Source organism: Lichenostomus cassidix, chromosome 3 (assembly GCF_008360975.1).
Source record: "Lichenostomus cassidix isolate B80296 chromosome 3, HeHo_3.0, whole genome shotgun sequence".
Lineage (NCBI taxonomy): Eukaryota > Metazoa > Chordata > Aves > Passeriformes > Meliphagidae > Lichenostomus > Lichenostomus cassidix.
In genome coordinates, this window is record NC_139483.1 from 96,302,856 (window position 1) to 96,327,688 (window position 24,833).

The window sequence follows — 24,833 nt, forward strand, 5'->3', positions numbered from 1 at the left end:
ACAGTATCTCCTGTATTAGTATGAATGGATCTTTTAAAATGCCTTTTATCACTGTGCTTTGAGCTTTTCTATCTTCATGAAACCATGTAACTGCTTTCTCTAAAAAGCCTTTAAAGAGCTTCCCACATCTGATCTGATGAAAATCACCTCACTGTTGGGAACCAGCCAGTCAAATAGCTGTTCAGCTGTGGTAACCTGAATAGCACTTGCCAAGAGAAAATGGGGTGAGATATGTAAACCAGAGGGAAGGAAGGGAAGGACTGTGGCAGGTGGGTAGCTTCCTACTTTCAGCTTCAGGGAATCCATGGGAATTTAATCTCCTAGTTTGAGCAACAGCATACTTAGGCTGGCACTGCACGGCAAGGAGCTTTACCCAGAGTTCATACATGCTTCCTTTTTCTCTAAACTGTACACTTAAATTTTACTTAAGTGTTCCAGGATGTAACACTGTGTAATCCTCTTGGCCCAGGGTTCACAGGGCTTCAATTTGTTTGTGGCATGTAAATACCTTGCGCAGCAGAGTTTCCCTTTGACATGTGTGTTGTGCCCCTGGCTGCTGAGGGATCTCATCTTTCACCCCTTGCCCCTGTGAGCAGGGGTGACAGTGTAGGACTGTATGAAATGCTGTCTCCTGACAAAGCTAAGGAGGCTGGTGAGGACATCATGTCTTGCATAATCACAAGTTGTCACCACTGTAAGTAAAGTGAGAATCCAAAGCTGAAATTCCTTCTTGCGCATATAATCTGTCCAACCTTGTCATCTTTCCTGTGTGTCCTTTAGCGTTTGTCCTTGGACCCTGTGGCTGCCAGGCTGCAAGCTGCATCATCAGCTCTGACAGGGTGAAGTGGAGAGAGATGAGTTCACGGCCATTTGTGCCTCTTAGCTACTCTTGGCTGACACAAAAAACAGATGACCCATGGGCTGTCACACAAATAATGGATAGATGCCACAGCCTTTCTTTCCACATCTGCCACTGGTCCTGTGCTGAGACTGACATGGGTTTCCTAATTCTTCTGCCTGTCAGCTTGTGGTTCTGTACAATACAGCATTCTTGTTGGGGAAAACCATTAGAGCACATCAGCAAAAGCCTGCCAGGTGAATGGAGCAGCAGCTGACTGTAAAATATAAACAAGTAGATAGATATCTCTGGGAAATAAACTGAGAATCAAGATGTTCCAGGAATAGGCCTGGACAAGACACCATTTAACATTTTCATTTCTAAGACAGAAGCTTGAAAAAAAAATCCAATTATGCTATTTACCAGTCTGTCATTACCAGATTGTAATAATATGTAAGTAGCCACAAAGAATGATTTATTTCTTTTTGTTGAGTAAAACCAAAGGTATGTATACAGGATGTGGCTGAATTTAGGTTTCTTGGTGAAAAGTTTTCCAGATGTAAAGCATGTGAGACTGCATCCTGGAAAAAGCTGTTCTGCAAAAGTGTAGGGATCAAGCTGGATACAGAACTCTTAAGGTACCAATGCACTGCTACAGAAGAGAAGAGTGGGCTAATTTAATTCTTGGTTGATGTGATCTATAAAATAAGCATTTTTCTTCTTGCATGGCAGTAATGGCAATAACCCTCAAATTCTGTATCTGATCCTAGTTTTTACATCTTTAAAAGGTCTTTTCTGTGCCTCCTGAAGATTTTCAAAGAAACACAATAATGATTAGTGGTGAAAAAAATTCCTGGAAGCAATTTAATATGGAAAGATTGGGGTGTGAGCAGCTGCTTTTTTCCACCTGCATTTTTATTAGTAGTTGCTGGATTCCTGTCCAGATAATTTTAATACAGACTTCATCTCATCCAAAGACAAATGTCTAAAAAATGTTGGATAGATTAGTCAGGTCACCTGTGTGAAATAAATTTCTTTGTTGCTGATGGCAGATAAGACACTAGTAAAAATCATCAAGAGAAAACAGACTGTGAAGGTTTATTAAAATTATGGGAAAAGAGTTTGGGGCGGGGGGGTACATGAATTAAATAGCAATGAAAGAGTTAAAATAGCCCAGGAGCACGTGCAGGAGATGACCATTGCTTATGTCAGTTCAGAAATTCTTAAAGTTGGATTCATTTGGTTGAAGCCTGAGAAAAGGCAGAAGGTCTTGAGTACCAGGATAACCATTTTAGTTGTCTCTAAGAGATCAGAAAAAATACTGCATTTTATGCATAATACGTACATGTTCTGTTTACAGCATTTAGACATACAGCTTCTTGTTGAATATAATGATCAGTCTGCAGGCTGGGGGGGCTGACAGGATGCTGGCTGATCAAGAAGAGCCTCTTGGGAAAGTTAGTACGGGAGGGGAGATAATAGGTTTGTCCATCTCTGGAGCTTAACCTAATAGCTGGATAACTCCAAGGAAATGTCAGAGAGAAGGGTTGAAATTTCCAGTTTGGATAAGGAAAGAGAGACTTGGAGTAGGAAGTAAATCTGTGAGGTCCATCTGTAGAGAGGATAAACTGAATTTTTGTGGTTGGAGGAGATTGCCCAGGAGCAAACAGGAGGAGTGACAAGTGGCTGCTGATAAAGAACTGTTTGTTTCCTCAGGATTCCCTCCTGCCTTTGCAAGATAGAAGTGGGAGAAAGGGCCCCAGGAAGGCAGTGCTGGTAGAGAGGTTAGTGAAGTGCTGAGTGAGGTGCTGGCAAGGGCAAGGTTTTAAAAGGAAGAAAGATTAGGAGATGCATAGGTCAGATGAAGCTGATGCAATGACTGAGAGTGCTGGCCAGGACAAGTTTTGTGCTAAAAACGAGGGCTGGCAGAAGAGATGAAAAACATCTGTGGCAGAGCTTTAGGAAATGAGTTTGAAAGCAGCTTAAACACTAACCATACCCTGACTGTAGAATGGACTGAGCATCTTAGCTGCCTTGACAAGAGTGTTGTAGCCACTTTCTTTTACTTTTTTAATTTATTTTCCTCCTCCTGTTTAGAGAGTGGTAAGCATAACTAGAAATGCTATCTTAAGAACTAAATGGAAAGGTGAATGGCTGTAGCTCTTCAAAGCAGTGAATTGCCCTTCTTGCCATTAGAGAAAGTGGTGAACCTATTGAGGTTTCCAGCCCAAAGCAGGATGTGTGCCCAGGCAGTATTTGTTATCCATGTACAAGTTACTTATCTTGCTGTCAGGGTACTTGGGAAATGCATAATAATTTGTGGTGTTCAGGTTAACAATCTGATACATCCAATGGCCCTTCTGACTCCAGGGTCCAGGAGGCAGTTTTCCTATTTTACAAGTAGATAAACCATAATTAAAATAGATTTTGGTTTTCCTCCTGAAGTGTCAAGATAATTTAGGAAGAGGGCAATAACAACTTTTGTAAGTTTTCCTAATTTCCAAGCAAGATTTGTTTTAAAGAAATAGGAGAGGAAGGTTGAAGTGAGGTGGATGTGGAAGAAGTGGGGGGGAACCTTGTTTTGGTGACACAGCTGTAGGCTGAATAACTGATCAGTAGCCTAGAATTTTAGAGTACATCTATCTAAGCTTTTTTTGAGTATTGGTTGCCTGAGTAACAGTAACTACTGTTTGTTTGTTTTTTCTACACTATGGTAGATATTTTTCCCATATCACATCTTCCTCTAAATGGAAATTAGTGGAGGATGAGAATGTTGCAGAAATTAAATGCTTATTTTTAGGAGTTTCAAATGTTAATGCATACTTCAATAATTACAAATATTTTTTAAATAGCATGTTGTTTAAAACTTAAGATGAATAAGGGAGATCAGAATTTTGCGTGTTTGGCTATGAACTAATTCTAAGCTGCATTTTTTTAGACTTGGTAACAAAAGTTTTTTCTGTTAAAAATCTATGTACTCAGTTTGAGGATATAAGTTTTATGAGTATTTGTTGGAAAGGAGCTCAGCTGATGGTTTATCTCAGAAACAACACTGTTGGATAAATCTGAAAAATGGGAACTAGCTTGCAGTGCAAGTAGGACTCCTGCCAGTTGCTGTATTCTGAATTCACAGAATCATAAAATTTTTTAGTTGAAAAAGACCTCTAAGATCATCAAGTCCAGCTGTTAACCCATCACTGCCAAGTCTACCACAAAGCCATGTCCCTGAGTACCACATCTACACATCTTTAAAATACCTTCAGTGATGGTGACTCTACCACTCCCCCGAGAGCATATTGCAATGCCTGACAACGCTTTCAGTAAAGAAGCTTTTGCTGATACCCAACCTAAATATCCTCTGGTGCAGCTTGAGGCCATTTCCTCTGCTCCTATCGCTTGTTACCTGGGAGAAAAGGCTGATTCCCGCCCCCCCCCCCCCCAGCTACAACTTTCTTTTGGGTAGTTGTAGAGAGTGATAAGGTCACTCCTCACAGCCTCCTTTTCTCCAGGCTAAACCACCCTCAGCTCCTTCAGCTGCTCCTCATTGGATTTGTGCTCCAGACCCTTCATCAGCTCTGTTGCCCTTCTCTCAACACCCCAATGTCTTTCTTGAAGTGAGTGGCCCAAAACTGCACTCAGCGCTTGAGGTGTCTTCACCAGTACCACATATGGGAGAAATCTTGTCACCTTATCACAGAAGGAGATCAGGTTGATCAAGCAGAGCCTGCCATTCCTAAGCCTGTGCTGGCTGTCCTGGTCCCATGGTTGTCCTGTCCATAGTGTCTGGTGGCACTCAGGATGATCTGCTCTGCAATCTTCCCTGCAATCACCCATATCAGGCTGACAGGCTTGTAGTTCCCCAAATCTTCATTCTGCCCCTTACAGATGGGTGCCACAACTGGTAACTCCCATAACCTGTCATCTCCCTGGTTAGCTAGGCTGGCTGGTAAGTGATTGAAGGTGGCTTGGTGAGCACATCCACCAGCTCCTTCAGTAACTGTGAGTAGGTCCCATCCAGCCCTACAGTCTTATGAGCATCAGTGTGGTGTAGAAGTTCACTGACAATTATCCCTTGCATTATGGGGTCTTCGTTCTGCTCCTGGTCTGTCTTCCAGCTCAGGGGGCTGCTTAACCCTGAGAACAATTGGTCCAATGTTAAAAACTGAGGCAAAGAAGGCCTCAGCCTTTGTGAATATGGTGTCCCCCCCGCATCCAATAAAGGATGGAGATATTTTGTTAACCCCTCTTGTTGCTGATGTATTTATAGAAACTTTTTTTTGGTGATGTATTTATGGAACCTTTTTCTTTTTATGGTCTTTTATGGTAGTAGTCAGATGAAATTCTAGCTTGGCTTTGGCTGTTCTAGTTTTCTCCCTGCATAACCTCACAACACCCTTGTAGTTCTTCTGAGTTGCCAAAGTCTTAATCTCTCCTTCTTTTGGGCTCCTTCCTTACTTCTTCAGGGAACAAAAACTTCATCATTTTGTAATTGCTCTGCCCAAGACAGTCTACAACTACCGTATTATCCACAAGTCCTGTGTTTGTGAAAAACAGGTCCAGTGGAGTGCCTCTGCTAGTTGACTGACTCACCAGCTGATTCAGGAAGTCCTTCCATACAGTCCAGGAACCTCCTAGACTGTCTTCTCTATGTGGTGTTGTATTTCCAGCAATTACCTGGTAAGTTGAAGTCCCCCACAAAAACAGGGCCAGTGATCATGATGATTCTCCCAGCTGTTTATAACATATTTCATCTACCTCTTCATCCTGGCTGGACAGTCTATAACAGACTCCCACTAGGATACCTGCCTTATTGGCTTTCCCCTGATTCTTTTTTGTAAACCCTATTGACATCATCAAACTTGAGGTAGTCAAAACACTCCCTAATGTACAGGGCTACCCCACTGCCTCTCCTTCCTTGCCTTTCCCCTCTGGAGAATTTACAGCCATCTATTTTAGTACTCCAGTTGTGCTGGTCATCCCACTGTGTCTCTGTGATGGCAGCTGTGTGATAACCTTCCTGCTGCACTGTAGCTTCCATCTCATCACAGTTTTGAAAATTCTCTGCCTACAGAGTGATTTCTTGCTGAGAGCAGTGGGCTTTGTACATTTTTTTGTATGTATGTTTGCCCAGTACAATGGCTAGAAAGGCTTTGCTAAGTGCATGGAAAGCTGTTGTAGTTTACCGCTGGTTTTGTATGTAAGTCCCTGAACCTGGATCAGGATACAATTTGTGATACTTTCCTGAAGTTCTGGATCATGTGGGCTGCAGCTACATAAGGTGACAGTAAGATGTAAATTTTTTTTCAGGCTTGAAAATTCATTGTTAAAAATAATTGTAAATATCTCTTGTGTAATGGTATTAATCTTCCCAAGCTGATCAGTGCAGATTCAGTGACTGCAGAGAGTAGGACAGGTTAGGAGGTGAATTTTGTCTGTCTTTGCTAAGATTGTGCTATCACACAATTTTAAAAGCTCCTTGGCAAAATGGAGCTCTTTCTTTTGGTTTTATACAGTGAATTGAAATAAAATGTGATGCTTATTTTTTGTTTTTCAGGCTTGTCTAAGACTACCAAAATTGTAGACTGGTTGGTGCTTTCTCATGGAATCCCTGTGACTGACAAAGGAGAGATTGCTGTGGTAGGTGTTTGCCTTGACTTTCTTGACAGCATTTGGCCAGGGCACAGACAGATGCAATTTTCAATGCAGCCACAGTTTCATAGGACTCTTGTACCAACAGAAGCTGTGGGAGGGAAAAAATATGCCTGAAAGATGGGTTTTACAGTCTTTGGAATTGCTGTTGTGGTTCCCCATAAAAGTGGAAGCCAGCATAGCCTGGGGTACATAGAGGAGGGAATTTGTCAAAGTTTGTTTTTAATTATGGAGCTCTAGGATGAAAAGGGTTGGTTAACTTACCAAAGAAATGTAGGAGAACAACAAAATCTGCGCTCTAATTAACTTCCTAGCAAAATCCAAGTCACAGAGTCTTGTTTGGTAGCGGTTCTCCAAGCACAATTTTATGGTACCACCTAAACTGGGCTCACTAGGCTTTTATTTTTATCTCTATGTAACGTATATATGTGTGTATATATATACACACACACATATAAAACATGTGTCTTTATCTCTGTAACAGAGCCTGTATTGCTTTCATGCATGGTTTTTAATAGTTCTGTATACTCCATACGCCAAATAAGGGAGTGAGATAATAAAGTGATTTCCCTTTTGAGACAGCTGCAGTTCTCTATGTACTCCATAGCAAATTATTGATGTAATTGGTAAATGTATCTCCAGTCAAACAAAAAAACATAGCACATATTTATCTTCTGAACTTTTAGAAGGCAGCAGAACTTGTGTTTAAATAATTAAAACTTATCTGATATTTCTCTGTTGTTTGGAAAAGGTCATCCTGCGAATATCACTAGAGCTGCAAGTTCTGCGTTATGCTTGCTCTAATATATGGCTATATGCAGAAATAACGACATTTTTAGATTTTTCATTTGCCAGAGCTCATGACTTGCTGTTGACAGCGTTCCATTTTTCCAAGTAATGCCATTTTTGCACACATGCATCTTCTAGAAATAGTGCTAAAGTCATATACTTACAGACCATCAGATGGTACATTTTTTTTCTTCCTTTTCTTTGAAACTGATGTGCTTGGCTTAATTATCAAAGTGTAATGGTGTTCTTGCTTGGCTCTTTGATCACAGGAAAAACCTCTTGTGCAAACATAATCATGCCCTCATTGGTCTTATATTTAAGTATTGAAGATTTAATGTAAGTCTATGCTTTGCTTGAGAAATATAGCTTAATATAAAGAAGTGCTTCTTAATTAAATAGCTAGTCGAAATATTTTTCATTGAGGGCTCTTTTTTCTGCTCCATTTTTTAGTACTAACTGGAAAAGTCCGTATTGTCACATCTTTATTACAAGCAGAGAATCTAAATGGGAAGGGGGAAGAAGAGAGATAAAATTTTTTTTAAAACCAAGATGTCTGATACTGCCTTTCATATCCCTTGCTTAAAAAACAAGCTGAGGTTAAAAAAAAAATCTACAGTTTTATTGTTTTCTTGTTTAATTTAACTAGTTGATTTCAAATTTAAAATTTCAGAGAAGCAGAATGAACTTTTTTTTTTGCATCCCTCACAGTTTGGACTATAGATAGTTAATTCCTTTTATAAATGTTCAGCTTACAAGTAATCAGCATTTTTCCTACTTTTAGAAGGCTACGCTAGAAACATATAATTCATTTCTGATACTTAGAAACTTGAAGAAAATAAGTGGAAAATAGCAAGTTTACATATGTCTGTCCTTGGGGCCAGTGATTTCTTGAAATAGTTCCTCTCCCATTTGGTGATGTACTTTACCCTGCATCATGGGTATTCAGGGAGTGATGATATCTCTTCTTGACCTCCGTGTGGGAAGCTAAATGAGCCAAGGTCCCTCAGCCTCTCTCCCTTCCTTCAGCTCTCCATCTCTCTCCTGAAGGGTCCCGTGCCTTCAGGCATAGTGGTCTGCCTCTGCACCCGTTCACCACTGTGTTCTTATTAGCAGTGCAGCTTGTTCTGTTCCCACATCACTATTTTATTTTTCTGCTGGAGGGCCTCTAGAGATCCTCAAACCTCTCCAGGCACCACATCCCATTTTCTGAAACACAGGGGGAAAAGCATGTATAAAGTACTCTTGGGACCTGTGTCCATTGTTTTGGGGAAGCATGCATAGCTGGTCTGTCTTTTTTCATTTTTTCGAAAAAGTAGAAACCTAAATTGAGTGTGGTATGTTCTTGCAAAAGTCAAACAACTGTGAGCTTCTATGATCTTTCCTGGCCTTTGATCAGTGTGAGAGCAGCTCTGACATCTTGTGAACACACATAGTTGACATGTGCCTTGAGTTCTTGAATCTTTCTGCTGCCCTCCAACCCTATTTCACTGAAACGACTCTAAAGGATTACTGAAATGGAACATGTCCTGGCAGAGATCTGTATTGGAAAATATTTGTGGCATACAGATGATCAGGAGGTATTTGTGAAAAGAACAAGAACATACCATACATAGCTCAGATGATTAATACAAAGCAGAGGAGTGCTGCCCTCTGATTTTCCTTGTCTGGCAGGCAAGAGCCTGCCACTCCTGTCAGTGTGATAGTGAACACTGAGGAACAGCTCATTGATCTTTCCTAAACATCTAGAGAAGCTTGTGCTCTTGTCATCTTTAGACATGCTTTCATAGCTTGCTCCTGCTCATTAGTAGAGAGAAAAGGGAACAGATGGGGAAAGTCAGAGTTTGCCAGTAAAATGCAAAATTCTTCTCTAATGATCTCGTGTTGGCTTGAAATTGTGGGACTTTCTATTAGAGTTGATAATTTTTGTCTCATTGTTTATAACCTTAAAGCAGTTATAATGTTTCATTTCACTGTGGAAGGAAGCAATCAAAATATTTTGGCTTTGTTTCAGAAAAAGATGTTTTCTAAGTAACTGTCTGTAACCTTAATGGAAGCTGAAACCTATATAAATGGAATCAGTGTATCCTAATTTAGTGACAAGTGGGTGATCTAGTGATACAGTAATAATTTCCATTATTATTATTGCCATCATCATAATCATCGTTAATATGGTATGCCTTATAGCAGTAGCCAAAGGCACAACGTGGTTCAGTTCAACATAGGAAACTGGTAGCTAAAATGTAATGTAATAAAGATGTAAATATGTCTCCACAGGCTGAAAAAACACTTCTCAGCTTTTGACATGAAGAAAGAATTGCATTGCAGAAGTGACAAACTCATTCTGTGGTGTCAGCCACAAAATAAAATTGGCTTTTAATTATAGTTCATGTAACAGGATGAAAATCTAATTATTATTGGCTTCAGTCACAAAAAAAATCTTCCCCACTAATAAAGAGGGGTTTGAAGGTGGGAAAGATTTGTCTGTAAGGAAAATTTTAAAAAATAAATTCTCAGCTCATTCTAAATCTACCTGTATTTCTTTGTTGACCTGTTTTTTTAATATGTTTGGGTCTGTGGCTTGCTCAGAGCCACATGGAAGTGGATCTAACCAGGTGTGGCCTTCTCACCCTTCAAGATTTTTAATTCTTAGTTTTGAATGCTCCTCTGTTGCTGCAGAAGAACTTAGCATCCTGTTGAAATGAATAGCTATAGATTGCATTTCTGAGGCTTTGTTTTAAATACTGGAGGGTTTTTTCCTGTATTTTTGTCATTTCATTGTGGCAGGCTGTTGTTTTTAAACCCAGTATTAGCTTCTAATATAGAGATGTTTTGGGGTTGTAACATATACCAAAACCTGATTAGGAGTTATTTCTCCCCTCTTTTGCAGTATGTAGAACAAAATCTGACTGTGAATGTTTACTTTTTATACAGATTCTATGCATATGTGGAATTGGCTTTTTGTATAGTTTATTCCAAGTTCTGTAAAATTGATCATCTTTCTGTTAAGAGAAGTTTGCAAGAGTTAGTGGAGTTGGGGATGGTTTGTTTTCTCCAGTTCAGCAGGTGAGAAAGGGAGTAGAGGTTGCTGACTACTGCAGATGTACAAAGTATGAAATGTGCTGGAATGTACTGGCAATGTATGAAGTAGGGAAAGAGGCACAAGTCAAGACACTTGTCTGCTGTTGTGTATTTTGACCTTTATAGGCTTAGGCAACCACTGCATACCTTGCAGCAATCATTTGTCTTGTGCAAAGGGGTCTTGTTGCTGCATTACAAAGTCAGTTCCTAAGCTTTCATAAGCTGTCTTCCACTTCTATTTTTTTTAAATGCAGTGTACACAACTCCATTACAGCAGTACTTGAGAAATTTTCTTGTCCCTTGATTCAGACATTACAGTGGAGCCTCTAATTTTCTCTGATCAGTTTTTCATTATCCTGGTAATATATTGATCCTAACAGGCATCAATAGCCCTTTCTGGGTTTTCTGTCATGTCAGTATTACTAAATCTTCCTCCCCTACCCACTGGTTACAAATTCAGCTCTTCCTGCTTTCTTGTGGCTTGCTTTTTGCATGTCTCAATCCAGTTTCACTTTTCTATAAAATTTGCAGGTTGGCTTGAAGTAACACTGCAGAATAAGAGCTGCCAAGGGGAATGAAACTGTTAGAAAGCTCTGGATCTTAGAGAGGGTAACTGTCCACTTCATCTCTTTCCTTTTCTGTCATGGTAAAAGGCTGATTTACAGCATGCCATATTACTCAGCAGTCCTTTCAATGTCTCCGTCATAAATTGAGGTGCTATTTACCGTTTCTGTAAAGCCTTGAGCCCAGGGCTGGGGAGGAAACAGGTTAGTTGCTGGTCTGTCAGGCATAAGCTGAGCTGCACAAGCAAGTTAGTTTTCTCAGGGGCTATGGAAAGAACTTCTCCAAGGACTTGGGAGCTCTCTCAAACCTCAGTGCTTGCTGTTCCAAGCTCAACAGCCACTTCTCAACACTGCTTTCTACAACCAAAAAGCAAACCCAGTCACCACAGAAGAAAACATTTCATTTTGAGTATTAGTAGAGAAGGCGGGAGAGAGTACAAACTGTCTGTGACACAGGATAATTATGCTGTTTTATGTACTACATACTACTTTGCCTGCTTTTTCCATCTGCTAGCTCTCTGACCACTGCTGTCATTGCAGGAATCCAGACCTCCTGGTTATTTGAGGTCACTAGCAGGTATTATAGCATCCTCTTCAAGTCAGCTCGGGTGATTCAAATCTGTGGTTAAAAGTTAAGCTCAGTTTGTCACTCAGTATTGAAGTGTTGTGCCCAAGTGTTAGAGCCTGTATTGCTGTTCAACACCTGGGTGCAAAGGTCTCTGCCCAGCACCCTGAAATTCTTGCTCTAGTGCCACTTTTTTGTCTCCATGATTGGTTCCTTTTATAGTGCTTCAATTATTTTTTTATACTTTTAAAACATTTATTAGGTATTTTTACAAATGGTTGGTTACTTTTATTAATTTCTAACAACCATGTAGTTAGAAGCCCCATGTGGCCAACTTATGTTTTATATGTTTTTAAATCTAGAATTTGGATGATTCCTGGTCTGCATGTCCTCATTTTCACCATCTACCATGGGCCTTCTTTAGTGGGGTTGGGGTTTTTTGTTCTTTTAAAGTACAGATAGATGATGAATGTGCTGGTAGTTACTGACCTGGTTGTTTTGTCAGTCATATTCCCAGACTTCCCATTAACTCAACTGCAGGACTTCAGCTATTACACTTCCCAGGTTTAAAGTTTGTGTAGCACTGCCTTGGCTTTCAGCTGGTCCAGTGTGTCTGATCCTAAAACCTCCCTATTCTCTATCTAGAACAGAGTTTGGTGTGCCTGAAAAAAACCCTAAATTTCCCATATTCTGTTGCATTATGGGGTCTTCCTACACTACTGTGCTCTAGCCTTTCCCACCTGAGTGAGTTCTGAAGCCCACCAAGCACCTTGGTTCGATTTGCAATGCTCTTGCTTCCATCTGTGTTCACCAGTGTAAAGGAGATGCACTGCTTTGTGTCTCCAGTTTTTAAAGGAATGGCTTGTTCCAACTCTTTCGAAGAAGCAGCAGCCAGCTCCTGTGCTCCTCCCTCTTGTTAGTTTTCTAAAGTAACACTGCTTTGCTCTTGAATCTATATAATTGGTTTCCTGCTGAAAGGAAGCTAAAGGGCTGCCTTTGCCAATTAACTAGGACAAAATACTCTGTTAGTAGACAATGGATTGTCTACTAGTAATAAAAGTAGACTGAACCCAAGGATTTCAGAAAAGAAATGTGGGATATCTTTGATGGTTAAACAGTTGTTCTTTGGTGGGTTCTTGTCATTAAACATGCAGTAGGAATTCAAAGATGTTCCACATTCAGTTCATTCCTGAAAGATTTTTTTTTCCTGTGTAGTTTTAATATTGACAAACTATTTAATCCTAAAAGCATCTAGAACTTTAACTCCTAGTCAAGCACTGACTGTCCTTTGTTAAAAAAAAAAAAACAAAACAAACCAACAAAACAAAAAACCAACAAAACCTAGAAGAATGACTTAAGGCCTGTGACACAGATTACTCATATAGTAGACTATATTTAGGAACATTAATAGCCATATTTGAAATGAAAATTCTATTATTGGTCTCTTAGATTGCTAGGTACAATAACGTCAGCCAAGAAAGAGCAATCAGATTGAGTTTGTTACTAGGAATATCTAAAAACAAGCCACAAAACCTGATTTTAAACAGTGGGTTGTAATCCATGCTATTTGGTTTAGAACCCTTGCAGTAATTCCTTTCCAAATGTCTATTTTAAACCAGTATGTCAGACCTCTGGCTGTTTTTTCACAATGTCCTGAACATAAAACACTATGGTGACCTTAAAGTAAATAGGAAAAAGTAACAGCTACAGAACTTAAAAAAAAAAAGTCAAAATTATTTTTTTAGTGTAGTGGATTCCCTTTAAATAGAGAGTTATGTTTGAAAAGGTGGGTGGTGATGTGTGTACCGTGTTACTTTGGTTGGGACCATAATAAACAATCTCATCTGTGATCTTCGCAGCAGTTGGAAGAGGGCAGGCTTCTGTGGTTTGTGTCTTGTTTGGTTTGGGAAAGCATGAGTTGAACTTGGACAGTTTCCTAGTATCCAAAGTGTTCACCACTTGACCTCTGAGAAGTGTAGAGTATCTTTGGCTACCATTTTTTTGTTCTGCCTTTTAGTCATAACTTTTTCAAGAAAAAAGCCTTTTTTTCTTTATTTATTTCACTATTAAATTATTGACTTGATTGGTCTGCTTTTTTTGGGCTGCATACAAAGTGGTGGAAGCTACAGGAGTCAGAACTGCTCAGGCAAATACTGTTTCAGAACACTTCCTAATGCCCAAATGGCTCTTCAGAAAATGGTTGCTCGCTAAATTCAGCTACTTATCTGTTTTCTGAGGCAGAGAATTTAGTGCTAAGGCTATTGATATTAGTTGAATTGTCTTACAACTTGTTTGTATTGACGTAAACATCTGTAACCTCTGGCCTGCTGCAGTGTGCACTATGCAAGCATAAAAGAAAAAGAAGAATCTCTTTCCCACAGAGGAATTTGAAGTTGATTTCTGTTAATAAACTGTTTGGGACTGTGCAGAGTACCCATATGAGTATAAGTCAAGCTCCTGAAAAGTTTATTTTTCAGACATAACTGATGTCTGAGGTAAAAGGCTTGACATTAGATATTTTTTACATAGGGAGAAACATGTCTTCAAAGAACTATTAGGCTTTTCCTGGATCTTGTTTTTGTGGGACAAGCTTTAGTTATGTTTTAGGTAATGGACATAGACTGATCATTTGTGCCTGTGGAAGGAGCTCATTTTATGAAGTGGCTTAGGGAATAAATTGTGTATGTCAATGCTGTTAAGCTGCTCTAAAAGTGTTTTTCTCCTTGCCAGAATAAGTCTATGCAAATTTCAGTTGCTTTATGCAGCAAGCCAGATCTATCTGCTGGAAACTGAAGAGTAAGTAGGTGTTTTCTACCCTGTGTCCAGCATGCTTTCTGCTGGTAAGCAGGTCAGCACTGTGACCACAAGATGTGCAGGGAAGGCTGTATTTCAGCGTCCTTCCTGCCCACGTGCGTGAGCAGGTAAAAGTTACAGATTGAGCAGGATGCAGGTGATTTGTACAGATACAAAAACCAAAACTGCTCCAATGAATGTGCAGTATGGGATGCATCTTGAACGTCAGGGCTGAGTATCAGTTGCAATGTCTGTGTTAATTTGGGGAAGGGGTTAATGTGGTCTAGGAGTGCTAGGAGACAGTGCCAAATGGTAGCAGGCAATTCTTCTCTTGAGTAGGCTGTCATGTTGACTGCATACCAAATCTACAGCAGAGTTAAGTACTGGGGTCACACTGGGTATTAATACACTGCATCAGTGGTACCTGAAGTGTTCCCTTGTTAGCAGGATGAATTATGTGAGTATGTAGAAGGTGTAAGGGATTGACTTGAGCACCTGCAGCTTTCTCTTTATAACAATACAGTGACATGTAAGGCAACATCCTTTCTTATTTATATTTTTATTGCAAGTTGCATCGATTTTGCTGATACAATGTTAGAAAAGATTTAATTTTTTTTGATAGCTTATCCTATTGGTATGTTCCTTGAATAGTTTTTGATATCTGTTCTGTTTGTGTGACTCCAAAGCCAAGTCTCTTCTATAATAATAAACCTCTAAGGTCTGAATCATAGAATGGATTGGGTTGGAAGGGACCACAGTGGATCATCCAGTCCAACCTCCCTACTCAGACAGGGTCATTCTACAGCACGCAGCACAGGATTGAGTCCAGACAGTTCTTGAATATCTCCAATCAGGGAGACTCCATAACCTCTCTGGGCAACCTGTTCCTGTGCAGTTACTCAGTAAAGAAGTTCTTCCTCATATTCAGGTGGAGCTTTCTGTGCATCAGTTTCTGCCTGCTGCCTCTTGTCCTTACTAAATGAATTAATTTGCAGGAAGAATGACTTGCCATTGTAGAACTCCCAGTTTGTTCTTAGCATTTTGTTGTAAATGAGGAAGGAAACTATAGTTCAAGCTCCAAAATTTAATTTTTAATTGTAATTTACTACAATTAATCATGAGTAAAAGGAGAAAACTAAATGTAAACTAGAAGTAATAAAGCGGAGACCAACGCCTATTGATTTTTGAGCTGTGCTCAAGTGTATAAAGTGATACAGAGGAAACCCCAATAGCATTCCTCTGCATGTGTTCCCAAACTTACTGTATTTGTTACCTAGACAAGGGGAGCCCCAAAGGGAGCGTTTCCATCACTGTGGTGATTCTGTGCTCTTTGTTTCTTCCCCGTTATGCTTTCAGTTGTCTCTGCGTGCCCTCAGTGCTTCAGCCTTTGGTTTTGGTATCTCTTGCCTGTGTGGTTGTGGAGGCGTTGGGCACGATCTCTGCCACGTGCTGCTGCTTTCTGCAGTAAACAAGGGTTATATATGTGTGTTGTACTGCAAATGTTACAGATGGGGAGGGAGGAAAAAAACAGTAACAAAGCAGGAAGCATTACTATGCAACAGTGATACTACTGTGAAGGATTAGTGCTGGGGCTGATGTTGAGGTTAGTACACTATACCTATGAAAATACTGTTAAATGCTGATTCTCTGCAGAGGGAGAGGTGAAGGAAAACGTATTCAGGCAGCTAATGCACTACTCATCCACCCATCCTCTGCTCAGCCTATGTGGTGTGGTAAGTACCAGCTGATGTGTCTGACTAAGCTGTGTGAGCTGCTCAGTTATGCAGTAAATTTGGGACAGAAGAGATTATCACTTGTTCCTTATAGCCCAGGTAGTGGTCTAATTATCAGGTGTTTTTGGTGGGGTTTTTTTGGTGCATGCAGTCTTAGTGGTTCACACTGACATTTGTCTTGACAGTGTTTCTTGAAGGTCTTTCAAGACCTGTGCTAAATGACTTGGCCAGACCATCACTTAGAAGACAGAGGGAAACTGGACCAAATTAAGCATCTGCCCCTAATCCAAGTTATGTATTAAACATCTGTCTTTAAGTTTCCTAGCCCATGTGAATGGTGTGTCTGTGCACAGGCATGTGCTGGCTGTTGTACCAGGACATAGAGATGTATAGTTGGAACGTGGAATTTTGGATGTGCGAGATAAAACTCGGAAACAAACACTGCTTTATTCCCTAAGCTAGTATGGTTGAGATATTAACGTAGACCACAGAATGATTACATTTTGTAACATTGTGCTTTAAGGGAAACTGCCTCTCTCCCAGCGAGAAAAGGAAGACTTGTTCCATGCCAGTTGTCTATTAGGACAGTGAGAGTGAAGAAGTGGATTGTGCTACAGATGGTATGACGGGAAGAGGGCAGGCTGCTTCAAGCAGAAGGGAATTAGAGCAACAGTATTAGATATAGGAAAGGAGATAAAACCACAAAACTTCTGGGGGGATGCAGCAGAATAATCAATCAGATTTGAGTAGTGCAAAAGAGAGATTTTAATCCAGAGTCATCAATCTTGTCAGGACAGAGGTTTGTTAAAAGGTGTCCTGGCTGATATTTTAACTTTTATCATGTAAAGCATCAGATGATATGAATAATGATAAAAATATGTTGTTCTCTTACCTATTTTTAAATTTAATACTACTACAAAGAAAAACAGTGAGTAGTAGCTAGTGTTGATCAGACTAGATCCTGTCTGCAGGATGTACTAAGCAGGCTGTATCAGTTTTTTCAGTGTTGGGGGGGAGGAATGTATTGATGTATAAGTCAGCCTGTTGCATGGCTCAAGCCATTTGGTTTTCCTACAGAAAGATGTGGTGGTTTTCTTTTTTTTTCCTGTTTGGGTGGGTTTTTTACCTTTGTCTGAGGTATTAGACACACTGCCTTCCTCTGAAAGTCTTCAGAATCACTGTCCTTCCTCTCTCTGAATAAGTAGTGTAGGCAGTTATCTTAAAATCTTCTTTAGGCACCAGCAGTAGGATTAATATCTTGAGCAGTCTAAATCCCATCCTAAGTTTTTCCTTATGTTAAGTCTGGTGTGTCATGCCAGCATGGTGAATGAGTGTGTGTACCATGACATCTAATTCACAGGGTGAAATGGTATAATAGGAGCTGTTGCTTTGGGAGAGAAACTGTCGGACTTCTTGCTAGAGTTGCTGGTTTTAGGCACAGTTTTGGAAAAAATAAAAGTAACTTTCCTTTTGATTGTAATGACTCCACAAAACAAGTCTACAAATATTTACTCTATGAAGAATCTTTCTCTTTTCCTGTGTTTTGGCGATACATTCTTTCTACTCCTACTGATTGTATGTGCTCTCTTGATTCTTCTTCCTGTTAATATTGGTTGTGCAAGATAACCCTTCAGAGCAAGGGAAACCTTCCCTCTGATCTCTGAGGGGTGGATCTGGGACATGAGACTAGAAACTCGTCTATACTGAGAGCTATGAAAGATGCTGTCTCTTACCAATGTCTACCTGGATTTTTGTGGTTGTTACTGAGTCAAAAGAACAAAGAGCTATGGCTAGGTTAACTAGACTTCACCCCACTCTGAATGCTGCTTTCAGCTACCAGCATATCTGCTTTGCATTTCAGGTCTAGCATAGGAAGGGATGGTACTTAGATATGTGTTGTCTTACAGCTAACATGGGAGTTGTTTTTCAATCCTGAGCTCCACAGTTAGTATGCAAGTGACAGACCTTGAGAGGGTTTGTGGTGGGTTTTTTCAATCCCATCTACTCTGTTCCTCATCTGAGGAGTAAAGGAAAGCACAATGGAAATACAGCATGCCCTAAGCATGCATTTTGTCATAGTTGCAAGTAGAACAGTTCTGATTTCCTTTTGACTGGTGGTCCAAATGTCTCAGTCAGAACTAGGGCTCCATTCCCCTTGCTCTTATTTTCAGTTTCTCATTAACTTTGCACAACTTTAAATGTGGTTTCTAGCTTTAAGCTTCTAAGGTTTTCCTCTTTCCCCCCCAAGAAAGAAAACTCTCACAGAGCTCAAACTTGGTGTTATTTGGACTTTGTGTAAACATAGCTCTTACTTTTCTGAGAGTCAGCTGTGGAGAAGCAATAAGCTTCAAATGTGGTATGTCAAAGCTTCAAACTGCTTCTTAATGATTTATTGCTATTCTGGAGACAGCCCAGAGTGCATTATTTCATCAATTCTTATAAGCAGAGAGGAGGGAAAGAATAGAAGGAAACAAGGAAAGGGGTGGAGGGGAAAAGAGTTGGAAGAGAAAATAAAAGCATGGGAAAACATAAGGGATGGGAGGGAAGACATAGCAAAGCAGTTGTTTTTGAGTGGGTGGTCTAGGCATTTCTGGAAAATAATAAAATGTTATTGTAGAGAGCAGTGGAATTTTCTGTGCCCTTATTACTGTGGTGTTCACAAGGTGGGACACTGTTCAGTCACGTGTCACTTCTGACTGCCAGAAAGGTTGAGGGGTTTTTGCAGTTGTACTTAGGCTACAGCTGACTTTAAGATCAGTCTCTTTTAGGTTGGCTTCATCCTGCCTCACTTTAAGACTTTTTCTATGTGCACCTGATATTCCCGTCTCTCAAATACTCAGAGTTAAACATTTTGACTGTTAAAGATTAAACCTGTGGCCTCCCACACTTTTGTATGGGCTTCGTAGTTGCCACAGTAATTCACAGATGGTGCTTTGGTGTTGGTCCCAGTATTCAAAGGCAGGAAGGTTTATGGAAGTTTTTAATAAGGATCTAATAGGTTCATGACTCTTAAAGCAAGCAAATGAGATGGGCAGCCTTGTCCTCTCCTGACCAAAATGTATTGCACTCATGCCAGTTTCAGATCCAGTTGATAAACCAGTGCTACAGTGTCCAAGCTTTTCTCCTGTGTTATGTGGGATGGAGTTTTCTCATCCAGCAGAGATGAGGATGCTTTTAAAATGCATATTATCTTGGCCTAGCTGTTTCAAATTCTTAGACCTTGTGTCTCTGGCTGCTGAGAGTGTGCTGAGGTGTACTGAAGATCTGGGACTCCAGTGCTGGGAAACAGGATAGTGCAAGGACTTCCCAGATTTTGCCTGAGGTTATCTGCTGCTCCAATGCTTTTATAATCTCTTGGATAGCAAACATTGATTAGACACATGAATTCTGAGCGATGTTCTTTAGTATTTACATACCTGTCATTTTGTTCATGTCATCTTTTGGGAGTATTGAATATTTGGGCCATATTGCAGTGGGATTCCACTTCAGTTGTTATTTTACTCTGTATAACCAAATACACTGCTTCTGGGAAGAGCCAGGGAGACTATCTATTTCAGCTATTTTCTCCAGATTTCTCCCATCTCCCCTATGTTTTCTATCATCTTGCTTATGACACCATTTTTATTTTATTAGGTTTCTTTTTTCTTACCTTTGAATCTTTCAGTTCTGTCCCTTCTGCCTGTTTGCCTTTCCTATCTGCAGTTTCTTTCAGGTGGAATTTGTGGAATAAGTGATTTTCATTCTTTCTTTGAAGTGTTTTGTAGACCTTGCCTACATGGTCTGAGTAACTGCCTCACCCAGTTTATTTCAGGTTGCTGCTGTTTGGCAGTGCTACAAGAAGCTGCAGTGGCACCAGTGCTGGTGGCAAACATAGGAAAATGCATGGTCAGGAAAGTCTTTGGCTCTGTCACATTATTCAGTGTATCTTTTTTGATCCAGCTCTCTGGGCACATCTGCATGGACAGCTTATGGCATGTCTATTTGTAGTATTCTTTTGAAGTAGGAGTTTTAACAATCTGTTTTCTGTGTTTGTCTCTGTAATATCTCTTCCTTTCTACCTACCCGTATGTTTGGTAGGCAGTATCCTCATATCCATAGATCTAGAAACTGTCTGTTGCTTTTCTAATCTTTAAAATCTTTCATGGTCTGTGCAGTAATCAAACCACATTGTATAAGATTTTGGCAGGGGTGGTTGCTTTATATAATACTCTTAATTTCTCTGGAAAAGAAACAAGAAAAAATTTTAACCAGGTATTTAGCAAAAAAATTGGTGTGTGTTTTTTTTGTTTTTGTTTTAACATCCCCTAACAGTGATTTGTCCCTGAAGAAGTCCACTAGGTTTATTTTGTTTTGCACTCAATGTTATTGTTCAGATACCTTTTATCGGTGAAGAAACAGACATTCTTTCTTTTTTTCTTGGCATTGGAATGTTTCTATGTAATCTTTATACATGTATATATTTATATACTTATATTTATACACATATAGACATACATGTGTATGTATGTATACACACATTATACGTGTTTAAAGTATAGGATTTTTATCAGTCAGGGAGGTGAAGCAAAGAAACAGTGGCTATTCATGAGTGGACTGAAGTCCATGGAATAATTGTTTCAACTCAATCTAAGAGCTTGTTTCCCACGTTGCTATATTGTCCTGGAGACTGAAGTTGCTGGCAGTGCTCTAACCTTTTATCTCTTCTGGGCTTGGGCCCTGGAATAGCTTGAAAATTAGAACCTGGAGAGGTTGAAGTTGGTGGTTAGCCTATGTAGGGACTTACAGGCCAGGTCTGAAGAGTTCACAGTAGACAATGTGTTGACATGCACTATCCTGTATAAGCTGAAGTTTCTTACATGTTGAAAAGAATTATACCTATAAACAGTAGCCTGTCATACTGCTGGAAGAAAGAATGTGGCTTTAGTGGTTGGGGTTGTCTGGAATTCAAAGGATGATGCTTGTCTGCTGGACTTGTGCAGTTGATTGTGGATCAGATTTGAGTGAGCCTGGAGAGTTAGGTAGGCGTTTGACAGGTTGACAGGATTCAAGAACCTAAGGAAGGCAGGCATCAAAACTCTGAAGTTAATCATCTCTAAACATCCATGTAAATCAGTCTTCTGTGTTAGTCTGACTGACACCTATCAGAGAGAATGATTCTGCTTTACCTCCCAAGCAGTTCTGTGAGACTGAAGACTTGGAGGCACAGTTACTGCAGTGAGAGATGCCAGTAACTTAACTGTGATTAGTAAGGGAAAGATACTAAGTCTGCCTGCCAGTTTGTGTTATTGTAAAATCTACCTGGTGGGTGGATGTAACAATTTGTTTTAGAAAGTGACTTTAAAATTACCTTATCTGTGGTATAGTTGCATAATAAAAACTGGTGACATCAACACAAAACAGTTGCAAAGTGGTAAATTATGTCATGTAGGTGTCTTTCATATGATCTTTCTGAGGATCTTTGGAAAAGCCTAGGAACAATGAAAAATGGCAGAAAGTTCCAGCTCTGACAAAGGGATAGCAAATAATGCAAGCTGCAGGACTGTTGCTGAATACCTTTAGCCACCATCCTTGATCATGGGGAGTAGTCTCTGTTGGCATGAGGGTACAGCACAGAGCTGTGGGATTGCATGCAGTGAGCCATAGCTGTGGCTGCACAGGAGGGCTCACAACTGTTTAGGCCAAAGTCAAAAATACTCACTTAATAAATGTGGCAGGTAGTGCCAGTTCCAGGGTGCACGTATTAGCCTTTCTACAGATGACTGCACTTCAGACATCTGTGGGCTTCTTCCACATAAGCAGAAATCTGTAGATTTTTGTATAGATCTATATTTTTATGTATTTATAAACATTAATTGTATAAATATAATATAAATATACTTAATATATTAAATAAATACAAGTGTACTGACAGATGTGTTTGACTTTGTACAGGAGGAAATGTAGTCTGAATTATATACTTTTTTGTATTTATAAATACATATACACAATACTAAAACTGTACTATAGCAGATGTCTGATTTCATCTAGTATCCTGTATTTTAATTAGAGTTATTTTGACAAAGAGGGACAAGAGGATTGAGAACAAATTTTAAATTCCATTTAGGTTCCTTCCTTTGATTTCTAAAAGATCTGCTTTTCATCATGTCAGTAAACTCAGATTAAGTTAACTCCTTAAGGCAGATGACTTAAGTGTGCCTGATTAACTATCTGTCTGGTAGGAGAGGGGACTGAAGCCCTCAATTTAGAAATTAAACCCATCCCTGACCTAAAGCTGAAACTCAGATTCTCATGAAATCTCTATTATGAGTCTTACTTGTTAGAACAGTCAGTTAGTGTGCTGCATATGATTTTTATTCAACCCTATTTTCTAGTCACTCTTCTCACACAGGCAGTCATGTATCCCAAGTGTTGATGATGCAATTGCAGTTTAACTGTACAATGCCATGAAATATTTGACTAGCTTGCAATAAGAAAAATAATACTGTTTTATGATTTCTTGAATGACTTGTAAGAAAGTTGCATTATTTCCTGCTTTCACAGAAGTTTTCACAGTATTTCTATTTCCTTGTTTTCTGCAACTCTAAAGCCTAAAAAGAATTGTTCTATTTTTGACTTACCAGAGGTCATCAGCCACTTGTTCTCACTAGAAAATGTAGTCTGTGTAGGTGGACCAAAAACTGAGGAATTACTGTTCAGAAATACAATTATTGCTCACTCAATTCATTAATTGTTCTTCAGAAATAATGGAAGTTTCCTTTTCCCTCCATGCGCATCTCCGGGAATGCCTAAGAGTCACATTGATATATATTACATGTTATTACAGTAAGAAGACTTCAGTCACTTCTCTCTTTTTGCAGAGGTTCCCTTCCAGTATTGATATGCACATGATTGCAGAATTAAACAGTCATTAGTCATGTTGTTAATTATTTATGATAAGATTGCTCTGAACAAATTCTTACTAAAGCTATTTCCTATGCATCTGACTTCCAGCTTGCTTTGGGATGCTGTCCCAGAAAACCATGTGCTGTCTTACCATATATCTTACAAATTCAGTATTACCAGATATGGACCAAAGTCAGCAAAAATACATAAATGAGACTGACCTTGACTGCAGTAGAATTGGGAGTCTGAACTGATGACCAGCTTCTCTTCTAATTTTCTGTGCCTCTAAGTCTTATTTGGTCTATCTGCTATCAATATTCATGTTTGGACTGAGTTTGGCAAGCAACACAATCTCCAATGAACTATATATTTAGTGTGCTAAGGTCTGTTGGCCTGTAGTTCTGTACCTTCACTAGCTGTATTTCTTGGGACCTCCTTAGCAGGTAGGCAGACCGTGGTGCAAAATTTGCTACCAGCTATTTGTGTAACTGGTGCTGTCATTCAGGACAATGACACACCCAGACATCTTGTTCCTCTAGAAATCCTTGTCTTTCTTCTTGCAATTACTTAGCATTCTCCCTGAAGCATTGCACATTACTAGAAAGGATGAGAATACAATGTGAAGCCATAAGAGGCCACAGTTGTGGAACAGTAGGAGTTTTAATCTGGTTTTGACAGAAGGTGTTTGTTTTTCTGCTTTTGTCTTATGAATTTGTTGTTTGGTTTTATGTTTTTTTTTTTCTAAACCTTTAAGTGTGATGATGTCTACATAGAAGCTTATTATTTAGTTGCAGTAGTGTGATGAATGATCATGAAACAAGATCTAGTCCATGCTTTGAAAAGCTTCATTCTCTGTTCCTTTACATGGATACCCAGGAGAGATGATCCAGTGGGGTATGGAGGTTTTTTGTACAAGTTTTTCTAGGCTAGGTGGCAAATTTCTTGGTCCTTGCTTTAATGGGACCAGTGACATTGTGTCCTCCCCTTGCCCTGTAATGAATGTAAAATTTCTTTATTAAAAGAAGGTATTTGGCAAGGAGGGGTGAGTAAGAATGGCTCTGCTACCATTTGAGGCTGAATTCAAATTTTGCTAAGTTATCACCATGGCTAAATTCAGCACAGATTACATGCCAGCTGTTTCAAGGCAGCTAATTTCAGCTGGTCTGTTGAAAGCCAACTTGAAAGGCATTTTACTTTGATTCATTCTTGCTTTGCAGAAGACAAAGAGGAGAAATATTTCCCAGTGAGGTGTTATTGCAGTATAGTTGTGCCGCGAAGGTAGAATTACCACAGTGATACCAGTAAACCTCTGTTGAATGTCCTAGAAAACTAGGGTAAGCCTTGGGGCTGAAAGCTTGGTATTTTCCCCTCTGTTGTCACTTATTGACCCACACTGAATATACATCTATATCTTTTTTTTTTTTCTGGACTGAGCCATTTGATTTATTAGCTTTAGTCTGAATTGTGTCAGATTCTACATGTTAGTCATAAGGTTTGCTATGATTTTGGTATGCCTGAGGTATGCAAGTGCATCCTTAACATAAATCTGTCCTTCATTGTTCATTTCCTAGTTTCATCTGCTTGCTGCCATAAGCATCAGATACGCAATAAACTAGACAGGACAAGCAAAGGACACTCCAGCTAATAGACAGTTGAAATGTGTTTGATCACTGCTTCTCAAATACCTCATGAATCTGTCTTTACATGTCAGATAAAGTTTGGAAGAAGAAAATTGGTTTTGCTGGTAATTTGTGTGAAATGAAAAAGTACTGGTTTAAGTAAAAAAACAGTCTAGTATCCTTAAAAGTCATGGGGTTTCATTCATATCACTGTATCATACTTTCATGTTGAGGTCTCCAAAAAGACTGCACAGCACAAGTTCTATTTTGTGAGGTGGAACCGTTGTTCAAATGCCGTTCTGTGGGGCTGTTCCATCTGTTTTC

The 24,833-nt window shown here is 39.6% G+C and overlaps 1 protein-coding gene across 5 annotated transcripts in view; it reads left to right on the forward strand.

Annotated features, from left to right (window-relative positions):
- The window catches only part of RNF144A (ring finger protein 144A), a 65,438-nt gene that overhangs the window by 10,745 nt on the left and 29,860 nt on the right, over positions 1-24,833 (forward strand). For 2 of the 5 annotated variants that reach the window (XM_085056811.1, XM_085056810.1), the window contains 2 exons: positions 5,393-5,515; positions 6,393-6,475. The exons of 1 other annotated variant lie outside the window; for it this stretch is intronic. The gene's annotated coding sequence lies outside the window, so the exon portion shown is untranslated. The remainder of the gene's footprint in view (positions 1-5,392; positions 5,516-6,392; positions 6,476-24,833) is intronic. 2 more of the 5 variants (XM_085056812.1, XM_085056809.1) reach the window with 1 other exon arrangement.